This window comes from Ranitomeya variabilis, chromosome 6 (genome assembly GCF_051348905.1).
Source record: "Ranitomeya variabilis isolate aRanVar5 chromosome 6, aRanVar5.hap1, whole genome shotgun sequence".
NCBI classification, from domain to species: Eukaryota; Metazoa; Chordata; class Amphibia; order Anura; family Dendrobatidae; genus Ranitomeya; species Ranitomeya variabilis.
Genome location: NC_135237.1, coordinates 279,610,820 through 279,630,894, shown reverse-complemented (window position 1 = coordinate 279,630,894; position 20,075 = coordinate 279,610,820).

Here is a 20,075-nt window from a genome sequence, read left to right as displayed (position 1 = left end):
TCCTCCACTGACCAGACCACTGCTGCCCGTGTACCCCTGGAACCAATTATAAAGTGCCTACAGCCAGCCCATTTTTTTATGTTAGGCCTTTGAAGCCTGTCTGCGGTCCCTCCTTCCACTAGTCCTCCACTGGCCAGACCACTGCTGCCCGTGTACCCCTGGAACCAATTATAAAGTGCCTACAGCCAGCCCATTTTTTTATGTTAGGCCTTTGAAGCCTGTCTGCGGTCCCTCCTTCCACTAGTCCTCCACTGGCCAGACCACTGCTGCCCGTGTACCCCTGGAACCAATTATAAAGTGCCTACAGCCAGCCCATTTTTTTATGTTAGGCCTTTGAAGCCTGTCTGCGGTCCCTCCTTCCACTAGTCCTCCACTGGCCAGACCACTGCTGCCCGTGTACCCCTGGAACCAATTATAAAGTGCCTACAGCCAGCCCATTTTTTTATGTTAGGCCTTTGAAGCCTGTCTGCGGTCCCTCCTTCCACTAGTCCTCCACTGACCAGACCACTGCTGCCCGTGTACCCCTGGAACCAATTATAAAGTGCCTACAGCCAGCCCATTTTTTTATGTTAGGCCTTTGAAGCCTGTCTGCGGTCCCTCCTTCCACTAGTCCTCCACTGACCAGACCACTGCTGCCCGTGTACCCCTGGAACCAATTATAAAGTGCCTACAGCCAGCCCATTTTTTTATGTTAGGCCTTTGAAGCCTGTCTGCGGTCCCTCCTTCCACTAGTCCTCCACTGGCCAGACCACTGCTGCCCGTGTACCCCTGGAACCAATTATAAAGTGCCTACAGCCAGCCCATTTTTTTATGTTAGGCCTTTGAAGCCTGTCTGCGGTCCCTCCTTCCACTAGTCCTCCACTGGCCAGACCACTGCTGCCCGTGTACCCCTGGAACCAATTATAAAGTGCCTACAGCCAGCCCATTTTTTTATGTTAGGCCTTTGAAGCCTGTCTGCGGTCCCTCCTTCCACTAGTCCTCCACTGGCCAGACCACTGCTGCCCGTGTACCCCTGGAACCAATTATAAAGTGCCTACAGCCAGCCCATTTTTTTATGTTAGGCCTTTGAAGCCTGTCTGCGGTCCCTCCTTCCACTAGTCCTCCACTGGCCAGACCACTGCTGCCCGTGTACCCCTGGAACCAATTATAAAGTGCCTACAGCCAGCCCATTTTTTTATGTTAGGCCTTTGAAGCCTGTCTGCGGTCCCTCCTTCCACTAGTCCTCCACTGGCCAGACCACTGCTGCCCGTGTACCCCTGGAACCAATTATAAAGTGCCTACAGCCAGCCCATTTTTTTATGTTAGGCCTTTGAAGCCTGTCTGCGGTCCCTCCTTCCACTAGTCCTCCACTGACCAGACCACTGCTGCCCGTGTACCCCTGGAACCAATTATAAAGTGCCTACAGCCAGCCCATTTTTTTATGTTAGGCCTTTGAAGCCTGTCTGCGGTCCCTCCTTCCACTAGTCCTCCACTGACCAGACCACTGCTGCCCGTGTACCCCTGGAACCAATTATAAAGTGCCTACAGCCAGCCCATTTTTTTATGTTAGGCCTTTGAAGCCTGTCTGCGGTCCCTCCTTCCACTAGTCCTCCACTGACCAGACCACTGCTGCCCGTGTACCCCTGGAACCAATTATAAAGTGCCTACAGCCAGCCCATTTTTTTATGTTAGGCCTTTGAAGCCTGTCTGCGGTCCCTCCTTCCACTAGTCCTCCACTGACCAGACCACTGCTGCCCGTGTACCCCTGGAACCAATTATAAAGTGCCTACAGCCAGCCCATTTTTTTATGTTAGGCCTTTGAAGCCTGTCTGCGGTCCCTCCTTCCACTAGTCCTCCACTGGCCAGACCACTGCTGCCCGTGTACCCCTGGAACCAATTATAAAGTGCCTACAGCCAGCCCATTTTCTTATGTTAGGCCTTTGAAGCCTGTCTGCGGTCCCTACTTTAAATACTCCTCCACTCACCACCAAGCTGCCTGCCCGTCTATCCATGTAACCGCTGTAAAACTGCAATGAGCCTATTGTTTGTTATTTTAGGCCTTTGATAGCCTGTCTGCGGCCCCTACTTGCAATACTCCTCCACTGACCACAATGCTGCCTGGAGTGCCTGCCTGTGTATCCATGTAACCGATGTAAAACTGCCATGACTGCCTACTGTTTGTTATTTTAGGCCTTTGATAGCCTGTCTGCGGCCCCTACTTGCAATACTCCTCCACTGACCACAATGCTGCCTGGATTGCCTGCCTGTGTATCCATGTAACCGATGTAAAACTGCCATGACTGCCTACTGTTTGTTATTTTAGGCCTTTGATAGCCTGTCTGCGGCCCCTACTTGCAATACTCCTCCACTGACCACAATGCTGCCTGGAGTGCCTGCCTGTGTATCCATGTAACCGATGTAAAACTGCCATGAGTGCCTACTGTTTGGTATTTTAGGCCTTTGATAGCCTGTCTGCAGCCCCTACTTGCAATACTCCTCCACTGACCACACCAATGCTGCCCGTGTACCCCTGGAACCTATTTAAAAGTTCATAGAGCCTAGTTATATATTTTATTTACTATTAATAAGGCCATGATGGACTACGCTGTACCACGCTACAAGCTAACCAGTCGACACTTCTTTTGCGAGAAAAGCCATCCCAACCCTCCACCAGCATGTAGAAGACCGCATTGTCCATGCACTCTGGCAATCTGTGAGTACAAAGGTGCACCTGACAACAGACGCATGGACCTGTAGGCATGGCCACGGAAGATTACGTGTCCATTACGGCGCAATGGGTTAATGTGTTGGATGCATGGTCCACAGGGGACAGCCTACTAAGTCTGTCTGCAGTCCCTAATTCAAATTGTCCTCCACTGTCTAAATCGGAGCTTCCACCTTCTGGCTTTCGGCCTATAGTATCAGAAATTAAACTGCATTTGGCCTTCAACTTTGGTTAGGGCCTACTAACGGCTTCTGCCCCTCCCTGGTGTTGCCCTCAACTAAATAAAGCTGAGCTTCAACCTTCTGCTCCAAATTACCATTTTAAAAAATGCAATAGGCTTTTCCGGCCTACTAAAGGTGTCTGCCTGTGTGCCCCTGCCTGGTGTTGTCCTCAACTGAATAAAGCTGAGCTTCAACCTTCCGGCTCTCATTAAGTGGTTTTTAAAAAACAAAATGGTGGTTAGGGCCTACTAACGGCTTCTGCCCCTCCCTGGTGTTGCCCTCAACTAAATAAAGCTGAGCTTCAACCTTCTGCTCCAAATTACCATTTTAAAAAATGCAATAGGCTTTTCCGGCCTACTAAAGGTGTCTGTATGTGTGCCCCTGCCTGGTGTTGTACTCAACTGAATAAAGCTGAGCTTCAACCTTCCGGCTCTCATTAAGTGGTTTTTAAAAAACAAAATGGTGATTAGGGCCTACTAACGGCTTCTGCCCCTCCCTGGTGTTGCCCTCAACTAAATAAAGCTGAGCTGCAACCTTCTGCTCCAAATTACCATTTTAAAAAATGCAATAGGCTTTTCCGGCCTACTAAAGGTGTCTGTCTGTGTGCCCCTGCCTGGTGTTGTCCTCAACTAAATAAAGCTGAGCTTCAACCTTCTGCTCCAAATTACCATTTTAAAAAATGCAATAGGCTTTTCCGGCCTACTAAAGGTGTCTGTCTGTGTGCCCCTCCCTGGTGTTGCCCTCAACTAAATAAAGCTGAGCTGCAACCTTCTGCTCCAAATTACCATTTTAAAAAATGCAATAGGCTTTTCCGGCCTACTAAAGGTGTCTGTCTGTGTGCCCCTGCCTGGTGTTGTCCTCAACTAAATAAAGCTGAGCTTCAACCTTCTGCTCCAAATTACCATTTTAAAAAATGCAATAGGCTTTTCCGGCCTACTAAAGGTGTCTGCCCCTCCCTGGTGTTGTCCTCAACTGAACAAAGCTGAGCTTCCACATTCTGGCTTTCGCCCTATACTATCAGATATTAAACTGCATTTGGCCTACTAGTGTGGTTAGGCCCTTGAAACAGTGTCTGCTGCTCTTGGGTTTGCTACTCCACTGAACAAAGCAATGCCGCCTGTTTAGTCCTGTTACCAATTTTGAACTGCATTTAGCCTACTTTATTCTTTGGCCCTATATCTGTTTCCTCCTCATCCTGCCCATTGCCCAGCCACTGCTAAATGAGTCTGCTGGTACATTGACCTATACCACTACATTCCCCTTGTACTCTACACAGCCAGAATCTGACCCTGCTGAAAGTAAGGTTCCCCTTCCCGCATGTTATACCACCTTACACAGGGACAAAGAGGAAGGTGCAGATGAAAGTGCAGGTTCCTTCATCAGGTGGGGGGGCATACTCGTTGGCGACGTCACTGGCACAGGGCCCCTCAGAGTACGCAAAAGTGTCGCTGCTGGTGGGAGGTGCCCCCGCCATGCAAACACACCGCCGTACTTTGAGGGGCCCTGTGCCAGTGCCAATGCGAACGCCTGTGCCAGTGCCAATGCGAACGAGTGGGCCCCCCTGCTTGCTCAGGATCACAGCACTTGCAACGTTTAAATACTTACCTTTCCCTGCAACACCGCCGTGACGTAGTCCGCATTTCCTGGGCCCACGAAAAACTTGAGCCAGCCCTACTCCCCCCACAACTTTCCCCCAATTCCCTATGCCCAACTATTATTATACAGTTAATTAAGATTGGCAAGCTTCAGAAACAAGAATGGATGTTTTTGGCATTAAAATGGGCACTGTAGGTGTTTTCCTGGCCTCCACTCACTGCCGACTATTCTTCCCCATTGACTTGCATTGGGTTTCGTGTTTCGGTCGATCCCCGACTTTTAGCGATAATCGGCCGACTGCACTCGACTCGACTCTGGACAAAATCGTGTTTCCCAAAACCCTACTCGATCTTAAAAAAATGAAAGTCGCTCAACCCTAGTCCTAACCTTTATGCGGGACAGAGAGGAACTGTGAGGACCTTATTGGAAGCCATAGGCAGTAAGGGACTACAAAACTAACACACTTGGAGGAAGGCTTTGATCTCCACCTGGTAAAGGGGACTCTGGATTTGCTTCCAAGCCGGCCGGACCGTGCCTGTCCTGTGATCTGGTGCCCTGGACTGCGGTTGCCTAAAGCCTTCTGTAAACCAGGTAAAGAGACTGCAAACCTGTGTCCTCATTCTTTACTACACCATTCACCATCTTCCATCTATACACCGGGAGTCCTGGGGATCTACTTCACCTGTGGGAAGTTATACCATCTAGCTGCCATACCATCACCCCAGAGGACCCCTTTAAGCAGTGTCGGTTCCAACTGACCGAATACCACAGGTGGTGTCACGAGCACAAACTGTGTTCATAAAACCCCTAAAAGACTTTTCTTTTAATTGGGCGCCCTGGACCCAGGGCCGGCTCCAGGTTTTTGTGGGCCCCGGGCAAAAGAGTCTCAGTGGGCCCACATACCACGATTCATGATGCACAGATACGGAGGAGAAATATAGATATACTGCACAGGGCCTAGCCTTCCCCCTCATCCTTCACATAGGCAGATCTGCACACACAAAATACGCAGACATACACACACACACACACGCAATACGCAGACATGTACACTTACAATACGTAAACATACACATACTGTACATACAGTACGCAGACATGCACAAACATACAATAAGCAGACATGCACACACATACAGTACTCAGACATGCACACACACAAAGTACGCAGACATACACACATACAGTACTCAGACATACAGTCATACACACTGATATACACACAGATATGCACATCATACATGCATACACAGACAGGCACAAGCCTCACTCACCTCCCCCTGTTGCTCATCAGGCTGCTCTGGCATGTGGCTATGGAGGGCGCGCTGTTTGATGGCCGTCAGACATGGCCGCACACATTGCTGTTGTGAATTTACCTTTTGGCTCCCTCTAGTGGCTACTAGTGATTTGACTCTGAGTATGTCATTCATCCGTTGTATGCTCACCTGGGTCGTTAGGTCAGGGGTGTTGCTATATAAGCTCCCTGGACCTTCAGTTCAATGCCTGGCAACGTTGATATCAGAGCTAATCTGTAGTGCTCTTGTCCACTGATCCTGGTTCCTGCATTATTAAGCTAAGTCTGCTTTCTTGCTTATTGCTTTTTGTTTTTGTTTGCATTTTTGTCCAGCTTGTATATTATCTGTTTCCTGACCTTGCTGGAAGCTCTAGGGTGGCTGGTGTTCTCCCCCCGGGCCGTTAGATGGTTCGGGGGTTCTTGAATCTCCAGTGTGGATTTTTGATAGGGTTTTTGTTGACCATATAAGTTATCTTGCTACATTCGGCTATTAGTAAGTGGGCCTCTCTTTGCTAAACCTAGTTCATCTCTGTGTTTGTCATTTCCTCTTACCTCACCGTTATTATTTGTGGGGGGCTTGTATCCTACTTTTGGGGTCTTTTCTCTGCAGGCAAGAGAGGTCTTTGTTTTCCTCTTCTAGGGGTAGTTAGTTCTCCGGCTGGCGCGAGACATCTAGCGACCAACGTAGGCATGTTCCCCGGCTACTTCTAGTGTTGGCGTTAGGAGTAGATATATGGTCAACCCAGTTACCACTGCCCTATGAGCTGGATTTTTGTACTTCGCAGACTTGCTGATATCTCTGAGACCCTCGCCATTGGGGTCATAACAGTTTGCCAGGCCAGTATTAAATGTTAAATGCATTGCAGAAGCGGGATTATAAGAAAGAAAATTCTGAGTTTTTTTTTCTCTCTCTCATTTTTTTTTTTTCTCTTCCCCTTTACCTCTGAGTGGCTTGTGTTTGCTGCAGACATGAATGTTCAGACCTTGATTACAAGTGTGGACCAGCTTGCTGCTCGTGTGCAGGGCATACAAGATTATGTTACCAGAAATCCTATGTCAGAACCTAAGATACCGATTCCTGAACTGTTTTCTGGAGACCGATTTAAATTTAGAAATTTCAGGAATAATTGTAAATTGTTTTTGTCTCTGAGACCCTGTTCATCTGGAGACTCCGCTCAGCAAGTAAAAATTGTTATTTCTTTTTTACGGGGCGACCCTCAGGATTGGGCTTTTTCGCTGGCGCCAGGAGATCCGGCATTGGCTGACATTGATGCGTTTTTTCTGGCGCTCGGTCTGCTTTATGAGGAACCCAATCTTGAGATTCAGGCAGAAAAAGCCTTGCTGGCTATGTCTCAGGGCCAGGACGAGGCTGAAGTATATTGCCAAAAATTTCGGAAATGGTCCGTGCTGACCCAGTGGAACGAGTGTGCATTGGCTGCAAATTTTAGAAATGGCCTTTCTGAAGCCATTAAGAATGTGATGGTGGGTTTTCCCATTCCCACAAGTCTGAATGATTCTATGGCCCTGGCTATTCAAATCGACCGGCGGTTGCGGGAGCGCAAAACCGCAAATTCCCTCATGGTGTTGTCTGAACAGGCACCTGATTTAATGCAATGTGATAGAATCCTGACTAGAAATGAGCGGAAAATTCATAGACGCCAGAATGGCTTGTGTTACTACTGTGGTGATTCTACACATGTTATCTCAGCATGCTCTAAACGTCTTACTAAGGTTGTTAGTCCGGTCACCATTGGTAATTTGCAACCTAAATTTATTCTATCTGTAACTTTGATTTGCTCACTGTCATCGTATCCTGTCATGGCGTTTGTGGACTCAGGTGCTGCCCTGAGCCTTATGGATCTGTCATTTGCCAAGCGCTGCGGATTTGTTCTTGAGCCATTGGAAAATCCTATCCCTCTTAGGGGTATTGATTCTACGCCATTGGCAAAAAATAAACCGCAGTTTTGGACACAGGTTACCATGTGCATGACTCCCGAACATCGGGAGGTAATACGTTTTCTGGTTCTGCATAAAATGCATGATTTGGTTGTTTTGGGTTTGCCATGGTTACAGACCCATAATCCAGTCTTGGACTGGAAGGCTATGTCAGTGTCAAGTTGGGGCTGCCATGGAATTCATGGAGATTCCCTGCCCTTGTCTATTGCTTCTTCTACGCCTTCGGAAGTTCCGGCGTATTTGTCTGATTATCAGGATGTCTTCAGCGAGTCTAAGTCCAGTGCACTGCCTCCTCATAGAGAATGTGACTGTGCAATAGATTTGATTCCTGGCAGTAAGTTTCCTAAGGGGAGACTGTTTAATCTGTCGGTACCTGAACATACCGCGATGCGTTCATATATCAAGGAGTCTCTTGAGAAGGGGCATATCCGTCCTTCTTCTTCCCCTCTTGGTGCGGGATTCTTTTTTGTGGCCAAAAAGGACGGATCTTTGAGGCCTTGTATTGACTATCGGCTTTTAAATAAGATCACTGTCAAATTTCAGTATCCTTTGCCGCTGTTTTCAGATTTGTTTGCCCGGATTAAAGGTGCCAAGTGGTTCACCAAGATAGACCTTCGTGGTGCGTACAACCTTGTGCGCATTAGGCAGGGCGATGAATGGAAAACCACATTCAATACGCCCGAAGGTCATTTTGAGTACTTGGTGATGCCATTTGGGCTCTCTAATGCACCTTCAGTTTTTCAGTCCTTCATGCATGACATTTTCCGGAAGTATCTGGATAGATTTTTGATTGTTTATCTGGATGATATTCTGGTTTTTTCTGATGATTGGGACTCGCATGTGGAGCAGGTCAGGATGGTTTTTGAGATTTTGCGTGAAAATTCTTTGTTTGTAAAAGGCTCAAAGTGTCTCTTTGGTGTACAGAAGGTTCCCTTTTTGGGGTTCATTTTTTCCCCTTCTGCTGTGGAGATGGATCCAGTCAAGGTCCGAGCTATTCATGATTGGACTCAACCCTCATCAGTTAAGAGTCTTCAGAAGTTCTTGGGTTTTGCTAACTTCTACCGTCGTTTTATCGCAAATTTCTCTAGCGTTGTTAAACCGCTGACGGATATGACCAAGAAAGGCTCTGATGTAGCTAACTGGGCTCCTGCTGCCGTGGAGGCTTTCCAGGAGTTGAAACGCCGGTTTACTTCGGCGCCTGTTTTGTGCCAGCCTGACGTCTCACTTCCCTTTCAGGTTGAGGTGGATGCTTCGGAGATTGGGGCAGGGGCCGTTTTGTCGCAGAGAGGCCCTAGTTGCTCTACTATGAGACCTTGTGCCTTCTTCTCTAGGAAGTTTTCGCCGGCAGAGCGAAATTATGATGTGGGCAATCGGGAGTTGTTGGCCATGAAGTGGGCATTTGAGGAGTGGCATCATTGGCTCGAGGGTGCTAAGCATCGTGTGGTGGTCTTGACTGATCACAAAAATCTGATGTATCTCGAGTCTGCTAAACGCCTGAATCCTAGACAGGCCCGCTGGTCATTGTTTTTCTCCCGTTTTGACTTTGTGGTCTCGTATTTACCAGGTTCTAAGAATGTGAAGGCCGATGCTCTGTCTAGGAGCTTTGTGCCTGATGCTCCTGGAGTCGCTGAACCTGTGGGTATTCTTAAGGAAGGAGTTATCTTGTCTGCTATTTCTCCAGATCTGCGACGTGTGTTGCAGAGATTTCAGGCTGGTAGGCCTGACTCTTGTCCACCTGACAGATTGTTTGTGCCTGCTAAATGGACTAGCAGAGTCATTTCTGAGGTTCATTCCTCAGTGTTGGCAGGGCACCCGGGAATTTTTGGCACCAGAGATCTGGTGGCCAGGTCCTTTTGGTGGCCTTCCTTGTCAAGGGATGTGCGGTCATTTGTGCAGTCCTGTGGTACTTGTGCTCGAGCTAAGCCTTGCTGTTCTCGTGCCAGCGGGTTGCTCTTGCCCTTGCCTGTCCCGAAGAGACCTTGGACTCACATCTCTATGGATTTCATTTCGGATCTTCCGGTGTCTCAGGGCATGTCTGTCATCTGGGTGATATGTGATCGTTTCTCCAAGATGGTCCATCTGGTTCCTTTGCCTAAGCTGCCTTCCTCTTCTGATCTGGTTCCTGTGTTCTTCCAGAACGTGGTTCGTTTGCACGGCATTCCTGAGAATATTGTGTCAGACAGAGGATCCCAGTTTGTTTCCAGGTTCTGGCGATCCTTTTGTGGTAGGATGGGCATTGATTTGTCGTTTTCGTCCGCTTTCCATCCCCAGACTAACGGACAAACGGAGCGAACTAATCAGACTCTGGAGGCTTATTTGAGGTGTTTTGTCTCTTCTGATCAGGATGATTGGGTGACCTTCTTGCCGTTGGCTGAATTTGCCCTTAATAATCGGGCTAGTTCCGCCACCTTGGTTTCGCCATTTTTCTGCAACTCTGGTTTCCATCCTCGTTTTTCCTCGGGACATGTGGAGCCTTCTGACTGTCCTGGGGTGGATTCCGTGGTGGATAGGTTGCAGCGGATCTGGAGTCATGTGGTGGACAACTTGAAGTTGTCACAGGAGAAGGCTCAGCGTTTTGCCAACCGCCGCCGCGGTGTGGGTCCCCGACTTCGCGTTGGGGATTTGGTATGGCTGTCTTCTCGATTTGTTCCTATGAAGGTCTCCTCTCCCAAATTTAAGCCTCGCTTCATTGGTCCTTACAAGATATTGGAAATCATTAATCCTGTATCCTTTCGCCTGGATCTTCCGGTGTCGTTCGCCATTCACAGCGTATTTCATAGGTCCTTGTTGCGGCGGTACGTTGTGCCTGTGGTTCCTTCTGCTGAGCCTCCTGCTCCGGTGTTGGTTGAGGGCGAGTTGGAGTACATGGTGGAGAAGATCTTAGATTCTTGTCTCTCCAGGCGCAGGCTTCAGTACCTGGTCAAGTGGAAGGGCTATGGTCAGGAGGATAATTCCTGGGTGGTCGCCTCTGATGTGCATGCGGCCGATTTAGTTCGTGCCTTTCACGCCGCTCATCCTGATCGCCCTGGTGGTCTTGGTGAGGGTTCGGTGACCCCTCACTAAGGGGGGGGTACTGTTGTGAATTTACCTTTTGGCTCCCTCTAGTGGCTACTAGTGATTTGACTCTGAGTATGTCATTCATCCCTTGTATGCTCACCTGGGTCGTTAGGTCAGGGGTGTTGCTATATAAGCTCCCTGGACCTTCAGTTCAATGCCTGGCAACGTTGATATCAGAGCTAATCTGTAGTGCTCTTGTCCACTGATCCTGGTTCCTGCATTATTAAGCTAAGTCTGCTTTCTTGCTTATTGCTTTTTGTTTTTGTTTGCATTTTTGTCCAGCTTGTATATTATCTGTTTCCTGACCTTGCTGGAAGCTCTAGGGTGGCTGGTGTTCTCCCCCCGGGCCGTTAGACGGTTCGGGGGTTCTTGAATCTCCAGTGTGGATTTTTGATAGGGTTTTTGTTGACCATATAAGTTATCTTGCTACATTCGGCTATTAGTAAGTGGGCCTCTCTTTGCTAAACCTAGTTCATCTCTGTGTTTGTCATTTCCTCTTACCTCACCGTTATTATTTGTGGGGGGCTTGTATCCTACTTTTGGGGTCTTTTCTCTGGAGGCAAGAGAGGTCTTTGTTTTCCTCTTCTAGGGGTAGTTAGTTCTCCGGCTGGCGCGAGACATCTAGCGACCAACGTAGGCATGTTCCCCGGCTACTTCTAGTGTTGGCGTTAGGAGTAGATATATGGTCAACCCAGTTACCACTGCCCTATGAGCTGGATTTTTGTACTTCGCAGACTTGCTGATATCTCTGAGACCCTCGCCATTGGGGTCATAACACATTGCGCTCTGCAGCTGTGTCTGCTACTAAATAATGCGGTCGGGCTGGCACTGTGCCTTTAACTTTGCTTGTGTGCCTGCCCGGCCACGTCATTACTACAGCTGCAGAGTGCACTGTATAGCTGCAGAGTGCACTGAGTCCACAGAGTGCACAAAATAGACGTTCTTGTTCTTCAGGAAACTCATGTTGAAAATGAAGACCAACTTCTAGCTCGTGGCTCCATTGCTGGTTTTGATTTAATTGGTGCTACATATGACCCACACTACGGTGTAGGTACCTATGTGAAAGGCAACATTGAAAATGTAAAGCTTGTATCTACATCTGTTGAAAATTACATCCATGAAGCTGTGATTAAAGTTGGTGATATCACAATTGTTAATATTTACAAGCCTCCTGCAGTACAATGGCCTACTGAAGTTATCCATGTCCATCCACATCCTACCGTGTATATAGGAGATTTCAACAGTCACCATGAGCTCTGGCAATATGCTAGTAATGACGACAATGGTGAGCACCTGGTAAACTGGTCTGACGTGCACAACACATTCTTGGTTTTTGATGCAAGGGATTTTCCAACCTTCCAATCAGCAGCCTGGCAGAGAGGATACAACCCTGATTTATGTTTCGTATCACGCAATAGAAACAATCAACCTTTATCTACAACTCGGAGTGTTGTCAAACATTTCCCTCGAAGTCAGCATCGCCCTGTCATCATCACTGTTGGAGTATCCATTCCTCTTGTAACTTCGTACCCACGTCCTCGATGGAATTTTGTTAAAGCCAGCTGGAAAAAGTTTGCAGATCATCTTGACAAGTGTATTGGTTGGATACCTCCAATCAGTAAAAACTATGAGCGGTTCTGTAAAGCTGTTATTAAAGCTGCAAAGAAATCAATACCATGTGGCTTCCGCAAATAATACATTCCAGGCTGGACTGAGGAATGTGAACAACTATACAGACAATTTCTTGAGAGTGAAGATGGTGAAATCGGTGATGAGTTGCTGAACAAACTGAATGCAGCACGTTGTGCCAAATGGATGGAAACAGTTGAGAACTTGGACTTTAAAAGGTCCAGTAGAAAAGCGTGGTCTCTTTTAAGAAAACTAGAAGGAAACCGTAAAGCAAAACAGAAAACAAATGCTGTAACTCCAAATCAAATTGCAGCACACATTGTGAACACCTCAAGAACCCCTAAAGACTAGTGTTGAGCATTCCGATACCGCAAGTATTGGGTATCGGCCGATACTTGCGGGTATCGGAATTCCGATACCTAGATCCGATACTTTTGTGGTATCGGGAATCGGTATCGGGATTAATATCAATGTGTAAAAGAAAGAATTAAAATAAAAAATAGGGATATACTCACCGCTACGGACCAATTAGAGCGCCGTGACGTCATCTAGGGCCCTTCAAGCACGCATTTTTAGGTACAACGGCTCCCGGTTACGGTGGTAAAGTCGAGGCTGCGTTGGAGAGGTGAGTATATCCCTATTTTTTATTTTAATTCTTTCTTTTACACATTGATATGGATCCCAGGGCCTGAAGGAGAGTTTCCTCTCCTTCAGACCCTGGGAACCATACAGGATACCGTCCGATACTTGGTGTCCCATTGACTTGTATTGGTATCGGGTATCGGTATCGGATTAGATCCGATACTTTGCCGGTATCGGCCGATACTTTCCGATACCGATACTTTCAAGTATCGGACGGTATCGCTCAACACTACTAAAGACCGAGCTCATACCATAGAAGTTAAAAATAAGTTTAAGCTACTAAAATCATCTGTGGCATCAACTGAAGAATATTCCCGTCCTTTTACAACTTGTGACATTGAAATTGCCCTTGTTGATACTAAAAGTAACAAAGCTCCTGGATTTGATGGGATTCATCCCGAATTTCTCAAAAATTGTGGACCTTTTGCGAAAAAATGGTTGGCAAAGTTCTTCTCAGATATCATGGAGAATGCTCAAGTCCCCAGTAAATTAAAACACGCCAAGATCATTGCATTGTTAAAACCTGGGAAGCCTGAAGATAATCCATCAAGCTATAGACCCATTGCTTTATTGAGCTGCCTTTACAAGCTGTTAGAGCGCTTAATCTATAACAAGATCAATTTAAAGATTTTTTACTCAATACCTATAGAGCAAGCCGGCTTTAGACCTGCTCGAAACTGCAGTGACCAAGTTTTAGCCTTGACAACTTTAATTGAAGCTGAATTTCAAAAGAGCAAGAAGGTTTCAGTGGCGTTCATCGATCTTTCTGCCACATATGACACTGTGTGGAGGGAAGGACTTCTATATAAGTTTCTGAAGGTGATTCCATGTAAGAAAATTATGTACCTCTTGAATAATATGATTGCAAATCGAACCTTTCAACTTATCATGGGTGATTCAACCAGTTGTAAGAAAACCTTAAGCAATGGTTTGGCCCAGGGATCAGTGCTGGCACCTCTCCTGTTTGCTTTGTACCTAGCTGACATTCCTGACACAATATCACGGAAATTTGGATACGCCGATGACTGGGCACTTGCTACAGCGAGCAAAACAATGGAGGAAGCAGAGGAGGTCCTAACAGAAGATCTTAGTGTAATGGGAACGTATTTTCGACAATGGAGGCTAAAGCCCAATCCATCAAAAACGGAAGTATGTTGCTTTCATTTACACAACGCAAGTGCTAAGACTGAACTCAAAGTACGTTTTGAAGGTCAACTTGTCAAACACAACTTCAATCCCAAGTATTTAGGCATAATTCTTGATAGAAGCCTAACCTTCAAATCTCACTTGGAAAAGATGGCACAGAAACTGAAAGCACGCAACAATATTATTCAGAAACTCTGCGGATCCTCCTGGGGTTCCTCCACACCTGTCTTGCGAACGTCTACCCTTGCCTTGGTGTACTCTACCGCAGAATATTGTGCTCCAGTATGGCTGAATAGTTGTCATGTGAATGCAATCGACAATCAGTTGAACAACTCTATGCGCATAATTTCTGGTGCTATCAGACCTACGCCCATCCACTGGTTACCTGTCTTGACCCATATCGCACCTGCAAATCTGAGAAGACAAAAGCTCCTACTTAAAGAATACACCAAAGTATTGAATAATGAAAATCTCCCAATACATCAAAATATCCAAGATGTTCAAATACAGCGACTGAAATCAAGACATCCACCCATCCGAACCACAATTACCCTGTATGATCATGATTTCCATTTAGAAGAGAAATGGCGTGAACTTTGAGTCAGTGCAGTAGACGGTGAGCCTCAAGCGTTTCCTCACTTTCAAAATCCACCACCAGGCTTCAATCTGCCAAGGAAAACCTAGGTCACTTTTAATCGTATCAGAACAAACTTTGGTGTCTGTGCAGATCTTATGCATAAGTGGGGAAAATCTGACTCTCCTGCCTGTCACTGTGGAGCTGACCATCAAACAATTCAGCACATTGTCGAGGAATGTCCCCTCAGAGCTTATACTGGTGACAAGAATGATTTCTATACTGGAAATGACAATGTTATTGCATACATAGAAAATCTCGATATCCGACTCTGATTTCTGCTCCTTTGTTCTTTTCAATCACTGTTTATCATTTATGTATTCTTATATGATGTTTAAATATATGTTCATACGATTAATAATAATAGAGTGCACTGTGCGCGACCATGTTTGTTTAAGTGATGGCTGAGCTCAAGTAGTGCCGAAGCTGCTGGGGGATCAGCCAGGGCTCTCTGGTGTCCTGGCCACCAGTGGGCCCCCCATTTGTTCAGAGCCCCGGCAGTTGCCTGGGTATGCCGGGTGCTGACGCCGGCCCTGCCTAGGCCACAGATCTTGCCGCAGCCACCGTGACAGCCCCTATAAGACCGGACTCGGTACCGAGTACCCCACGGCCCTGGCGTGCGTTCCACATCCACAGCAGCAAGTCCATAGATAAATCTGATTAAAAAATGAGCATTTTTGGTGATGATTTGTAATTGTGTATATACGTAGCTGTGATTCCTGAAGACTGCTAGCTAAATTGCTCACTGCAGTTTCACCCCATTGAACATACCCTAAAAATATGTGCTATTATTTTAGATTATTGAAAATATGTGGGTTATGTAAAGGAAAGTCTGTGAAAAGACAGAAATGTCTGCTTCTTTCTACCGTGAGAAATCTGTTTATATTCAAGCACAGTGGACGTAGCCTGATTAAATAAAGTACCCTCATATGTATAATCTCATCGTGACAATTCATCTTTTTATAAACCGTAATCCTCTGTTTTCACAGTGTTGGACATGTTGTCATCTGTTTATATGTTGTACGCTCTTTTCACAGCGAGGGTAGGAGATGGATTTTGGACAATTACTTTACCTTGTAGAACACACTGTACCAAATTATGTTAAACCAACTTCATCAGTAGTGCCAAATGCTTCATCACAAAATAAAAAAAGGTTTTACTGTGACTGATGACAGTAGCTTTACTGTAATTCTTAGAAGTGCAATTTTTAATTTTGAGTAAAGAACGCTGTCATCTGTAAATGCATGTGAGCACATTGTATGTTTGCATTATAATCTATCCAAGATGTGTGCTTACTCTAAAAGCTTTTACTAGACTGAAAAATGTTAATCTATTAACTCACAATTGACTAAATGCACTTTTGGAATCTTCCAGTTACCATAACACATGTTGAATGAATTTTGTTTAAAATCAGTTTTACTAAATAAAGTAACCAGGATAAAAGATTGAGCTATGTATAAAAGTATTTCTAAGAGCGGCATAAAACCATAATGGAATATATCATGCAGCAGTCAAACTGAAGCAAAGCTTGTTTTGAGATCTGCCATTGGCAGCTAAAAAAGCATGTGAGCCCTTTGAAGAGGCTTCAAAATTGTCAATAAGTATAACTGTGGAATCAACTATGTACGGTAAGTCCCCTCATATTTATCTTGCAATCACCAGAACGCAAGATGGGATGGAGAAAGGAGAGAACAGTTTGGGTGAGGAGCAGTAGAAGGTGGATATGGAAGGAGACTTTAAGCTGGCTATGGTAGGGTATGAGGCTGATAGGGTGAAAATGATGACAACCCTGGAATGACAACCAACATTTGCTGAAGGGTAACGAAAGTGAACCAATGGGGCCCTTAGTTATTATTATTATTATTATTTATTGTTATAGCGCCATTTATTCCATGGCGCTTTACATGTAAGGAGGGGTATAACATAATAAAAACAAGTACAATAATCTTGAACAATACAAGTCATAACTGGTACAGGAGGAGAGAGGACCCTGCCCGCAAAGGCTCACAATCTTCAAGGGATAGGTGAGAATACAGTAGGCGAGGGTAGAGCAGGTCATGCAGCGGTTTGGTCGATCGGTGGTTACTGCAGGTTATAGGCTTGTCGGAAGAGGTAGGTCTTCAGGCTCTTTTTGAAGGTTTCGATAGTAGGCGAGAGTCTGATGTGTTGTGGTAGAGGGTTCCAGAGTAGGGGGGATACGCGAGAGAAATCTTGTATACGATTGTGGGAAGAGGAGATAAGAGGGGAGTAGAGAATGAGGTCTTGTGAGGATCAGAGGTTGCATGTATGTAAGTACCAGGCAAGCATTGCAAGCGATATGCAGGTATGCTTGTGGCATGACAGGCATCAAATCGAATAAGGTCACCGTGATGTAAAGGGATGGCTTTACATTTTTTTTAATCAAAATTATGTTAACTAAGCACCCTATATTACTTTCAAGCACTACTGCTATTTATTTACTTCACTATAGTTGCTTATTTTGTTTTTGTCTTAGGCTTTGTCTGTTTAGTGGCCAGTGTGAACATGCGCCTACATGCTACATGCACTCCAACTTATATTCTAACTCATCTCTTTAGATTTTTAATGTTAGCATCAAGTATTGTGATCAATAATGGATATCTATGCTTTTAGACTACCGTATATATACTCGAGTATTAGCCGAGATTTTCAACCCAAAAAAGGGCTGAAAGTGCCCCTCTTGGCTTATACTCGAGTCATGGTCGGCAGGTGAGGGGGAGTGACGACTGTCAAATACTCACCTGCTCCTGGCGATCCTGATGCGGTCCCTGCATGTCCCATGGTCTCCGGGCGCGGCAGCTTCTTCCCCTGTTCAGCAGTCACTGGTACCGCTCATTAAAGTAATGAATATGGACTCCACTCCCATAGGGGTGGAGCCACATATGCATTACTGTAATGAGCGGTACTATGTGACCTCTCAATACAGGAAGAAGCTGGCATGCCCAGAGACCGTGGGATATACAGGGACCATGTCAGGAGCGCCGGGAGCAGGTGAGTATTTCATATTCACCTTTCCGCATTCCACCGATGCTCCGTCTTCCGCGTCCTCTGCACTGACTGTTCATGTCAGAGGGCGCAATGACGTATTAGTGGGCGTGCCACCCTCTGCCTGAACAGTCAGTGCGGACTGCAGAGAGACGGGACGCTGAGGAGCAGCGTGCAACGATGAGAGGTGAGTATGTCATTTTTTTTAGTGCATTACATGTGGCACCACGTTATATAGAGCATCTATGGAGCCATAATGAACTGAATGGAGCATTATATGGGGCATCTATGGGGCCATAAAGAACTGCATGGAGCATTATATGGGGCATCTCTGGGGCCATAAAGAACTGCATGGAGCATTATATGGGGCATCTATGGGGCCATAAAGAACTGCATGGAGCATTATATGGGGCATCTCTGGGGCCATAAAGAACTGCATGGAGCATTATATGGGGCATCTCTGGGGCCATAAAGAACTGCATGGAGCATTATATGGGGCATATTTGTGTATGGAGCATCTTATGGGGCCATAAAGAACTGCATGGAGCATTATATGGGGCATATTTGTATATGGAGCATCTTATGGGGCCATAATGAACTGTATGGTGCATTATATGGGGCACATTGTTATATGGAGCATCTTATGGGGCCATAATCAGCATTTGTGCAGCAATATATGGGGCATATTTTAATATGGAGCATCTTATAGGGCCCATCATAAATTTTATGGAGCAATATATGGGGCTCCTGATTCAATATGGAGATTCAAAAACACTTAACCTACTGATGTCTCAATTAATTTTACTTTTATTGGTATCTATTTTTATTATTGACATTTACCAGTAGCTGCTGCATTTTCCACCCTAGGCTTATAATCGAGTCAATAAGTTTTCCCAGTTTTTTGTTGCACAATTAGGGGGGTCAGTTTATACTCGAGTCGGCTTATACTCGAGTATATACGGTATATAGTTTCACTTAAAAAGCAAACTAGGGTATTTGTTTTTGGCTTCAGTAAGGGAGTTTAGATTGTAATATTACCAGAATAAGTAGTTTTAAATGATGTGCAAGGCTTTTGCAGAGCGGATACCTGCTGACAACATTATTGTCCAGGAGACCCTTGATTGCTCCCTGCAGGCCCAAGCCTTTCCTGCCTTTGCCAGCGTTAGGGCTTCAACAAGAAACTATAGCAGCAACAGCTTCAGTATATTTTACATGATGAACCAGATGTTTCTTCTGTCATTGTGATAAACTGGTGCACTTCAGCAAACACAAATGTACCGGTTAAGCAGCCTAATTCAGTCATACCTAGGTTCAGGCTCGGACAGGCCCACCGGAGAACCGGAGGATTCTCCAGTGGGCCCAGGCACTGACACCTGCTGGCATACTGGTCAGCAGCTGCCTAGGGCCCCCACTTCTCCAGGGGCCCCCAGCCAGTGGCTATGGGGCCCCTGAGTCAAGGGGGCACACCCTCTGCCAGTAGCAGCAGCTGGAGACAGGATCCTGTCCCCGCTGCTAAAGCAAAATGAATATTCATGCTTCCCCACGCCCCTATGGGCACGGAGAGACGTGAATACCATTTCTCTTTAATAGTGGGCAGCGTTAGCCGCAGGCTGCAGCTAACACTGCCCTCATGTAAAGCCTCACAACCACACCACACACACACACACACACACACTCACACACAAAGCACTGCACCACATACACACACACGCAGGCACACAGCTTCCTGCTTCCTGTCTGAGACAGCCCAGCTGGATGACGTCATCATCCAGCATGCTGTCTCAAACAGAAAGCTGCTGATGAGGAAGAGGCTGCTGGGATGAGCTGCTGCTACGGGAGGTGAGCTGTGCTGTGTGTTTGTGTGTGTGTGTGTGTGTGTGTGAGAGAGAGATGAGCTGATGCTGCGGTGAGATCTGCTGTGTGTTTATGTATGGTGGTGAAGGACAATGATATTGGTGGGGGGAAGACAATGAAGGAGGTGATGGGCAATGATGGAGGTGATAAGGCAATGATGGAGGTGAGGGGAGGCAATTATGGAGGTGATGGGCAATGATGGTGAGCTAGGCAATGATGGAGGTGATGGGCAATGAGGGTGAGGGGAGGCAATGATGGAAGTGATGGGCAATGATGGTGTGGAGGCAATGATGGAGGTGATAGGCAATGATGGTGGGGGAGGTAATGATGGAGGTGATA